Source organism: Trachymyrmex cornetzi, unplaced genomic scaffold (assembly GCF_001594075.2).
Source record: "Trachymyrmex cornetzi isolate Tcor2-1 unplaced genomic scaffold, Tcor1.1 scaffold127, whole genome shotgun sequence".
Taxonomy (NCBI): domain Eukaryota; kingdom Metazoa; phylum Arthropoda; class Insecta; order Hymenoptera; family Formicidae; genus Trachymyrmex; species Trachymyrmex cornetzi.
This window is the reverse complement of record NW_017295839.1, coordinates 2313180-2323716: the sequence shown is the minus strand read 5'-3', so window position 1 is coordinate 2323716 and position 10537 is coordinate 2313180. Positions and strand designations below refer to the sequence as shown.

Genomic DNA, 10537 nt, shown 5'->3' with positions numbered 1-10537 from the left:
CCGTTAGAGCGTCGTTTCAGTTACCAACAGACCGCGCGATCGTTCGCATCGCCGACGTGAAGTAAGAGGGGGAGCGCGAGAGAGAACGAGTGAAAGAGTGAGAGAGAGAAAGAGAGAGAGCGAGAGGAGTGCGTGAGTGTGGCATGTGCATACGCGCAAAAGGGAGCGAAAGAGAAGGATCAAAATAATACGAGAGAAAAGCGCATCGGGGGAGGAGAAGAGAGGAAGAGAGAGAGAAGAAGAGAGCAGAGACTATGTTACGAGTCGTCTTGGTCGTCGCAGTCATCGTCGTCGTGCCGCTCGGTCTTGCCTGAACAAAGGAAGGTTCTTCTCCCTCGGCTCTCCGCGTCGAGGGTCGTTTCCGATCGACGAACCGTCGGGATCCTACCTCGGGTGTCTCCGGCGCGGCTCGTATGCATCGGGCGCGCACGAAGCGGTCAGTCACGTAGCAGCGGCCGAGACGTGAGGAACAAAGGACGGCGGCAGGATCTGCGCGCGCGTGAAAGAGGGAGAGAACGGTGCGGGGTAACAAAACCGAGCGTTGTGTATTGTACATATACGGCGTTCGTGCGCGTTACTCCCGGCGACATTGTTGACATTTTAGCGGCCGGTGTAAACGCTCGCTCGATCGACAATCTCCTTCTCGAAATCGAGAAAGAGAGGCAGAGAGAGAGAGAGAGAGAGAGAGAGAGAGAGAGAGAGAGAGAGGAGAAATACTCCGCCAAGAGCAGCGCGAGCCGAGTAACACCGGTGCTCCGAAAGACAGACGCGACGTCGCGAACTCGACTTGTGCATTGTGCGTTGTTTTTTTGCTTTTTTTTATACTTTTCTATCCCGACGATATCGCAGGGCGACGATCCTGGAGTAAGGAGGAGAGAGAGAGAGAGAGAGGAAGAAAGAAAGGAGCGGTAGCGTACCTGCCTGTCGGACATCCTTCGAAAAGGGACACGATTTGTGAGTGAAAGGGAGAAGGACCGATATATATTCGATCGAGAGTGCAGAAGAGTGAGAGTGGAAGAAGGAGAGAAACGAGACCCTCTCGGATTTTTTGGCCTGCCTTGCCTGTCTGCCTGCCTGCCTGCCTGCTTGCCTGCCTGCGCGACGAACCGGCGACCTAACCTAACGACAACGACGGTTGAGAAGTGCGCGCGAGAATCGGAGAGAAAGAGAGAATCTCGTCAGTGCCGAGGGTCGAGGGAGAGAGAAGGAGAGAGAAAGAGCGCGAGAAAGAGAGAGAGAGAGCGGGAGGCGAAAGGACGAAAGTGAAAAGGTAAAATCGGAGCATCCTCCGTTCTTCGCTCCGGCGTAGATTTAAACGACGTCGCGCGCGTCGTGAGGTTTTTTTTTCTTGTAACATGTGCCGCGGAGTGTACCGCGATTGAAGGGAGACACAAACGGGAAGCTCAAACATTTATTCGGCAGCGCACGGATTATCCTCGTGTTTACGGTGAGTTTTTTCATAGCCTGGTTAAAAAAAAAAAAAGGCGGTACAGGATATGCTTCGTCGATTTTTCGAGAATTTTCGGCTGCCAAATGACTTTCGGTTTCCGGAGTCGCATCTCAGAACCTCACTCTTGGTTATTGCTCTACGAGGGGTATAATATTCTTTTATTTTTAGAGACGGTTTATTTTACGGTTTTCAATCAGTCTTCTTTTGGGTCTTCCTTTCTCGGAAGAAAGAACCGGCGTTTCTTTATGAGGGAATAATGGAATAACGAAAAGTGTGTGACGGGATAGAATAAATGGGGAAACGAATACAATGAACACATTGAAACACGAACATGTGGAAAGAAAATTGGAGGAAGATCTTTAGTGACGCCCAAGGCGAATCGCAAATACTTTGGGAAATTTTTCAACTTTAAGATCGTGGCACACAAAAAAAACTTTAGGCAGCAAGACGTAAGCAGTAAGGAAATTACATTTTAGATTCGTTACTGCTTACGTTATTCATTGTTAAATTCATAACGTCAAATTATACTCAATTTGAGTTATTTTTAATCATTTCTATAAGTCTGCTCTTACTCGATATATCGTTAATTTAACTAAAACGATTGAGTTATGCAATTTAATTGAAGAAAATTATTATTAAATTTGACTCTTAATTTATTATTTATTAAATGCATACGTTAATATGGACGTTTACATTGAAAATAATCACAGAAATGGAGTGATTCACATTTCGACACACATTGAGAAAAATTTCTGTGTGAAAATGAACGAACGAAAAGATTCTAATCATATCAATTAGAAGTATGTTATCTTAACTAGAATTCTGATAGATTCAACCAGAAAATTCTGACATTTTTCTATTTTTAACCAGAATTACAGTTAACGCAACGAGATTCTTTTTTCAGTGTGTGTGTGCATGGGAGTTAAAAATAATCAAATGTTATTTAACTCAAGAGACTGGATTACTATTGCTTCTTTGATATCTAATAGGGTTGCTTTACGTTCTCTAATGTGATTGGCCGGTTTCGTTTACTGCCTCACGTTCTTTTGTGTGCCGTAGCCTTTACTCTGCACGAACTTGAACGAAAATTTTCCGTCATTAAAGTAGATGAGATGCGTTAAAACGTCGTGAAACGTGAACGGCTTGTGCGAGTACGGTTTGTGCGATTTGCGATTCCGAATCGCGTCCGCGTTAAGTAGAATTATAGTCGTGCGTCACTACTCTCGTCAGCACTCGCATCAATCGAGATACCGTGTCGAGTTGTATTTTCTCCCACGCGTTAACATCTCGAGGGGCCCCAATTTCGTCGAATCTCATCGAATTCTCTCGCTTTCCCATTCGCTTCACGGCGACTTCTCAATGATGAAAATTCCACGACTCGGCGCGTCGCTTTTGATCGTTGAAGAATTCCCGGGTTCCCGGGAACAATGACACGGTCGGAGCCTTCCTTTCTCCCATCTCCGTCCCTGCCCGTTGTGTTGAATGGTTACGGCTGTAATCACGTTTTCCATGTGGTATAGATGGTCTCCGGCCCTGAAAGAGAATTCCACGAAGCTTCCAGAACGTTGTCGCGCCTTCAGGGAGGGCGCAAACACAAGTCGTCGGTGATGTTTGCGTATTCCTGTTTATTGTCTTCTCGGTGGTAAACAGGAGCATTTACGCGATCGGTACCATTGGTTCCTGCGGGAACATCGTGGTATACGCGATCGTAAATGAGCTATTCGGAGGGAAATTTATATTCGTCTCTCGAATATATGACTTCGGTACCAATCGCTCCAAAACTGTCTCGACGAATGATTCTTGTTCCGGGTGGTGATCGTGTAATTTTTCTTGGAATAATATTAAACTAAGAATTTTCAAGAATTTTTCTGGAGTATACATGGAGAAAAATAGTTGAGTAATTTTTGGAAAACTAGTGAAAATATTCTGGCTATTTTTGCCAAACAAACTCTTAAAGTCTTTGTGGAGTGGAATCTATTCTAAAGAGTTACAAAGAAGTGACAGTTGAGTCATTGTTGAAAAAGAGTGGCTCAAATATCAATTTTTAAATGTGAGATTTTATTCTTTAGAATTTGATTTCACTTCAAAAATTTTAGAGAGAACTTTACATTTGCTTGAAAATAAAAATAACGAAAGTGTAAGGTAAAAAGTACAAAACAATTATAGTAAATCCATTCAAGTAACTTTATTACCTTGCAGTAAAGTAAATCATACTATTCTCAAGACTAAGCACGAACAATTCTCAACATTTACTTTATGAAATGTAAAAAATACCTTACATTCTGACTATACGACGATCGCTCATTTATCAGAAATGTAAAGTAAATTTTATATAAGTGAGCGCCTGTTCCTATATGGATCTGCCAATTCCATAAAATTTACTGGAATTCTAGCGTTTATTACTTTACATTTTTCTCCATGTAGGGTTGCCCTCCGTCCTCTTTCTTGAATAGCATCCTTTTTTAGGGCATCCCTAGGGAGATTTTTCAAAGGTATCCGAATTATAAGCGTCCGGGTTTCAGGCTTGTAAGTTCTAGTTCTGAAAATTTTAATATGGCAACCTCACAATGGAATAGAAACGTGAAAAGTGGAAATTTTTTCCATTATCATCAATGAGAAAATGTTAGCTTTTTACACGTTTCTGCTCTATGAAAAGTTATACGATTGCTATCTTGGATCGCATGTTCAGATAAAAAGAATAGTTACAATCAATGATAGTATCGCCGCGTTACAAATCACCCTTTATTGTAATGCACGGAAAAAATTATGTATTAACAATATTAACCAACAGCAGTTTAATTCAAAGTAATCTTGTTGATTTAATGACAGTACTAATAAAACAAATAATATTTTATTAAAATAAGAGCATGGCTGATTTGTTTTATTGAAGCCGCACAATGCATTTTTTTTCCTGCTGGATTGCTTGCGTTTTAATAAATTATTAGAATTGTATCATACAAAAAGAACGCAAAATTTTTAATAATTTTTACAACGAAAGTAATTTAACAGGAAAAAATCATAGGTTTAATATTATACTATTATTGAATTAACAAGATTATTTTCAATTAGATTATTGTTATTAACGCTATTAGTGCATCATTTTTTCCGTGTATAAAATTATCGTGTATAATACGATTCTTTTCTTATTAATGACTAGTTTTATTGGAGATACTATAACGGAGATGGATAGGAGTCGCAAAGAAATTGAATTTATTTCTCTTTAAGGTTTATGCATCTGTCAGACGTTGTCGGTTTCCGGCGCGTTTCTCCATGCATTTATGGCAACATGACTCGGACGGCCACATTTAGCCCTAAATGCGCGTCGAGAGCCAGCGGGCCTTTGAAAATTGCCGCGCCGCGTCATGACAAAGTTAACCGCGTTTGTCGGTGGAGTACCGAGGAGAGCTTAATTAGACACTCGTTCGAGAGCGACGTTCCCTGCGATCCTGTCATTGACAGTGGTTAATTATTCAAAAGCATACGTGTCAATGCGATACATCGAGATTGCCACTTCCGGCAGCTCGCAACTTCGTCGATGACAGAGGGGAACAACGTATTGCGCAAGACGTGAGCGAAGAAAGTGACATGCAGCCAGTGTCTACTTTGTGTAATCTGTCAAGCGCGGAATGGAAACAAGAGAAATTTTTTTTCTTGAGATCTGACTGTTAAACCTTTAGAGCTGACATCAAACTCTGTGACACATTTATTGATATTGGATCTATAAAACTAATTTGTGTTAATTTATGCTAATGTAATTTATGTTAATTGAAAGATTAATCAATTTCAAGGAACCAAAATGATGACATAACTTATATAAAAAAGAATGAATATTGAGTACATTTTAATAAGAATAATTCGAGGGGTTGGTCAACGATTATAGTGTACAAAAGTTACTCTTGATACGGATTACCTTTAAATTACCTCGGATTACTTAAGATCGCCTAATATTAACTCAAATTATTCCAGATTATTAAATACTACCTCATATTACCCAAGATTACCTGAGACTATTTAAAATTACGTGATATTTTCTGAGATTATCCGAGACCTTTCCAAATTTACTTTGCTCATCTAAGATTACCTTATGCGAGTATATAAAATATTATTTCTTTAGATCACTCTAGAATACCTCAGTCTTGGTAAATTCCTCTGTATGGTTTTCCGACCCTATTATTGGGTCACAGTACCATGCGTATCAGTTTTAGCTTTTTCGCCTTTTAGGGACAGAAGCTCGTTTATGTTTTTGCGTTTGATAGTAATGGCATATTCCTACTGTTTAAAGTTTGTCAACACTCGAGGGAACCTACAGTTTAACGCCGAATCCGAACGGCGAACGCGAAAAATTGCGGGACGTAGGTGAGATCAAACCTGGATCCACAGATTGCAAGTCAATCTCACTGAGCGAGCCACTCGGCGTCCCTAGAATATCTTTATAGACCACTATAACAAGTATTTACGAGAACATCGATTTTAGATTTTTACCGTTTATAGAAAAAAAAACGCAATTTTACGAAATAAATATTTATTGCATACAGGAATACAAAAATAGAAAAATTTCGCAAACAGAATATGTATTATATATATATAAATAAATAGTAACAAGTTCGACTACTCGCACGTTTGAGATTTTTTTATACTAACAAAACAATATCCAATTGAATATAAATTTTAATAGATATTTTATAAAATAAAAAAGTATTTTTAAAAAAAACACCAATAGTAAGTCTTTGTTAAACGATACCACAACGTAGCGTTAAATTAAAAATTTTGCGATTAATCAAGTTAAGTATAAATAAAAAGGTACTTGAGAACGCTAAAAAATTACCTTTGATTATCCAAAATTTTGTTTGCCGTTGAATTACCTCAGTGTTTGATCAACCTCTCGGAATATATAATCCACAATTTTTTTACAGATGTAACACAAAGAAAATTAAATTGTTTGACATTTTTCATAGCTTGTGGATTTAAATAATTGAGTAGGTTCAATAGATTCACTGTCAGCTCCAGAGGGTTAGAATATCTAACATTGATAACTGAGGAGGTAGAATAAATTCACCAATAAAATTAGCGATCTCTATAAAATAGAATAAAATTGTAAAAGTAGATCTCTGTTATATAAATATGTAATGACGCTGTATAAATATACAATTACACACACACACATACACACGTGCGCGCGTTTTTATGAAACATTCTTCAAAATTTTCTCGTGCTTCGACTGTCGGCAAAATGAAACGCGCGTCGCATACGGACGGCCCATTGATTTCACGTAACGCAGCGTTTCTATCGATGGATGCTGGTGGAAAAGGAGAGGACAATGCGTGGATCGCGCTAGAAAGAAAAAGAGGGGAGAGAGACGAAATGGAGGAACATCAATTTTCTGTAGGACAAGCGAGTAATTAAAATTCTGTCCCGCCCGCGCTGACTTCGGAAATCAAATCGGTCCGTCATTTATGGCCTGCGTGATATCCTGTGTTTTTATTTTCGTTCTCTGTCGCTTTCTAATTGATAAAAAGAGAGAGAGAGAGAGAGAGAGAGAGAGAGAGAGAGAGAGAGAGAAGTTTTGATACTAAATCAGCAGTCGAACACGTCACATATATATGATTTATTACGACAGTTAAAATTAGGTTATTTTAATTACCAGCTTCCGCTGTACCACTAATTGCTGAAGCTTATTCTTATGAGAATGTATTTTTATTTAAGTACATATATCTGGTTTAATAATGGCAGAACTTTGTTTTTTTGAAATGATTATTGAAATTCTGGCTATTTGAAAATAAGTTCTTTATAAGTTGAAGAAAGTTTGTTATATTAGAAAACACGAAAGTTTAGGAACTTTAATAAGCTTAAAAGTGCAAAAGTTATTTAATCTGGCATAATAAAATGAGTGGCTATCGTTTATTGATAATGATCAAAGTGATGTAATAATGTACTAAATAGTAAAATGCATATAATCATTACTTTAAGTGATATTTATTACATTATTCTGATTGTCCAATAAATTTGCTCTCTCGTTGCCATAATAATCAACGCCCTTTTCAATATGAACTGATCGAAAATCCATTTCAATGATGAACTGTGCTTGCGTTCGACACGTCCGATGAGAACAAAGAATTTACGTGAGATTCTCGAGCGCTCGCATGAGCGAAATCGTCAATCTAGCCGAATAAAAGGCTGAAGAATAAAACTTCTAAAAATATAACAATTTATCTACACCTACACTATTACATTCCATGTCTATTGGCGTATATAAAACATAAGTAATTTCAGGCTATTGTGTAAAGTTCATGACGTTTGAAATCGGAAGTTTTAAATCGTAAAATTTGATTTATGTTTAAAATAATAATTCTCATATCTACGAAAAGTAGAATCGATATATTATATTTGAGACTAGAAGATAACTAACAAAATATTTTTTGATTACGATTCTTTAAACGTGACAGTTGAAGAATTCTCTGCGTGCCAGCGAGATGATTGAAACAACTTCTACTTGCTTTTATCTCAAGTCATTTCACCATTATCAAACCAATAGAACGTCTCGCTTCTGAGCATCTGGTCTTTGAGGTATTAAATTAAGTGATTTAGAATTATGTATATTTTTCCTCTCTTACTTTTTAATAGGTACAGAAATAGAACTATTTTCCTTCCAAGTTTTCTGAAATATTTTATATAATACTATTAATACTTTTGATCTATTCTATGTATTTATAGTATATATATATAGATGTAATCTTTAAATTGTCTTTGTATGTAAACTAGCCTTATTTTTAAAAGTATATAGACACTTTTAGAGAAGTCGTTATTTGATATAATGGCAACATGCGATGCAATCTGTATTGTAAATGTTTTTATTGTTGGATTCAAGATGACTCATTCTGTACATATACATTCAAAGATTGCAAAACTGGACTCTTAGCCAAACAAAAACATATTATATTACATTATCGTTTATTAAACGTGACGTAAAACCATGTAACATGCAAATTCGTATTTGAATAATCTACTGCAACTAAATTTTGAGCGACATGGCTTATTGTGTAAATTCTAAATTGCTCATATCTAGTCATATGGCATATCCGGTTATATTCTCATACATATTTTATAAAAACGGTAATTTTGTAATTAATTATAGTTACTTTTAATCATGTTGTAAAAATGATGTTAACGAACAGTGCAACTATTATTCAATTCTGAATTTCGATGTTTTATTCTTTATTACTGGACTTTGCGTAAAGATTTTTTTAATAACTTTTTTTAAAAAAGGTTCTAAAAAAAGTTCGAAAAAGAAATCTATACTTGTTCCTCGCTGTTTTTGAGAAGCTCTTTTTTGTGAACGTAATTTCGACGCAATTGTGTTTAGGTGGAAACAGGTTCACGCAGCCGTTAATATTTGCACCGCGATAAAGCCAACGCATAAATATCCACGTCCTCCCCGGTATTAAAGTGTCATTGCGATTAATGCGTCATCGCCGGCGTACGCGCGAGACCGCGCGTAATCGCTTTTCGTTACATCAAAGTTTCAGTAAAGCGCCAGACGAGGAGATCCCATATCCGATGGAAATAGTGTCGTAGCACAGGATGGTAGAATCCGATCGTATTTTTCATGAACCACACAGTTTATTCGGAAAATAGGGTAAGAAGAATGTCGAAGGAAACGTCTGAGCAAGCGCCGAGTACCTGAAATGGATACGGTGTGAAATTCCTGAAAGATTGAGTAAACAAGCTAGACGTACGAGAGCGATGAGATTCAGACAAGATTGCCCGATTTATTTCGTGACTTTATTACTGCACGAATATATAATTTAAAATTAAAATACAAATCGATGTACAAACCAATACAAAATAATAATATATAAAAATTGTATACAGGGTGTCCTGAAAGTTTTTGCCAATCGCTTTTGTGTAAATAGAGTGGACTAAACTGAGTCGAAAAGTCCTGTACCATTTTGCAATTTTCGCGATAGTTAACAAGATATTAATTATTAAAAATTGCCAAATATTGGTCTTGGATAATTTTTTAGTCAAAAACTATCAACTTTATAGAAAAGTTGCAAGAGACAAAAATCATTTATTTTCTTCTCATAAAGTTCTGAAAATTTTTTCAGAATTTTTTCAAAATGTTTTAGTACCGTATTTTCTCATGTTGGTAAAAATAAGAAAACGCAATACTAAAAAGTTGATAAAAAATTCTGAAAAAATTCTCAGAACTTTGTTTTACTTTGGGACACCCTGTATATTAATAAAAAATATATACAGACCAGAATTTGGGTCGAACAAAATCAGTGTAGAATAAAAAAGTCAATAAATTAAATATTGAGCATTACATTACAATCGACAATGTAAGAATATATAAGAGATATAGAACCGAAAATATATCGCAAATTTAAAATTTAAATTAAGTCCAGAAATAAAAATCATCAACCAATCTATCGTATTTAGCAGAATATTTAAATCGTAAGTCAGATATTAAAATATTGAACACAAACAATAAAATATCTCAATCTAGATAACAGCCTGAAATATTGAACAAACAATAAAATATCTCAGTCTAGATAATAAAACGTTTTAAAACTTACGTTAAGACAAGATTTCAATGACTTGTCGAAATAAAATGCATACATGTGACGAAGTGTGTATTACATACACTTATAAAGATGCTATTAGCCTTGAGAGAACACCAAGTCAAATGAACGTGCATATATAACAATAAATAAATAAAAGATTAAAGCACATATAACACTTTAGTTGTGAATTACGATATTTTAACAATCAGAGGCATGTTATTAATTATGCTAAAATCAAAATATGCTTATGCCTCCAAAACATCGCGTATCATTATTATTGTATAATTAATATGTTGCGTCCGGGTATCTCAAATTAGTCCATCAACTTTTGAATGAAAAACTAAATAAAATATATAATTTCGTAATTTGTTTGCGTCAATGTTCCGGGGAAATGTTGATAATTATTAGTGTGCGTTTATAACGATCGGTTCAACGGTTTGAATAGTTGTGATAATTATTTTTTCGTTCGGCGCGAACGCGAGCCATCTAATTGCCTATCGATTGGCTTTATCTCGCAACGACC

General features: G+C 36.4%; 1 protein-coding gene across 1 annotated transcript in view; it reads left to right on the top strand.

Annotated features, from left to right (window-relative positions):
• The first annotated feature begins 6 nt into the window (after positions 1 to 6).
• brat (tripartite motif-containing protein brain tumor) overlaps positions 7 to 10537 on the top strand; it is a 55267-nt gene continuing 44736 nt past the window's right edge. The window contains 1 exon segment of the mRNA XM_018522076.1: positions 7 to 1447. The gene's annotated coding sequence lies outside the window, so the exon portion shown is untranslated.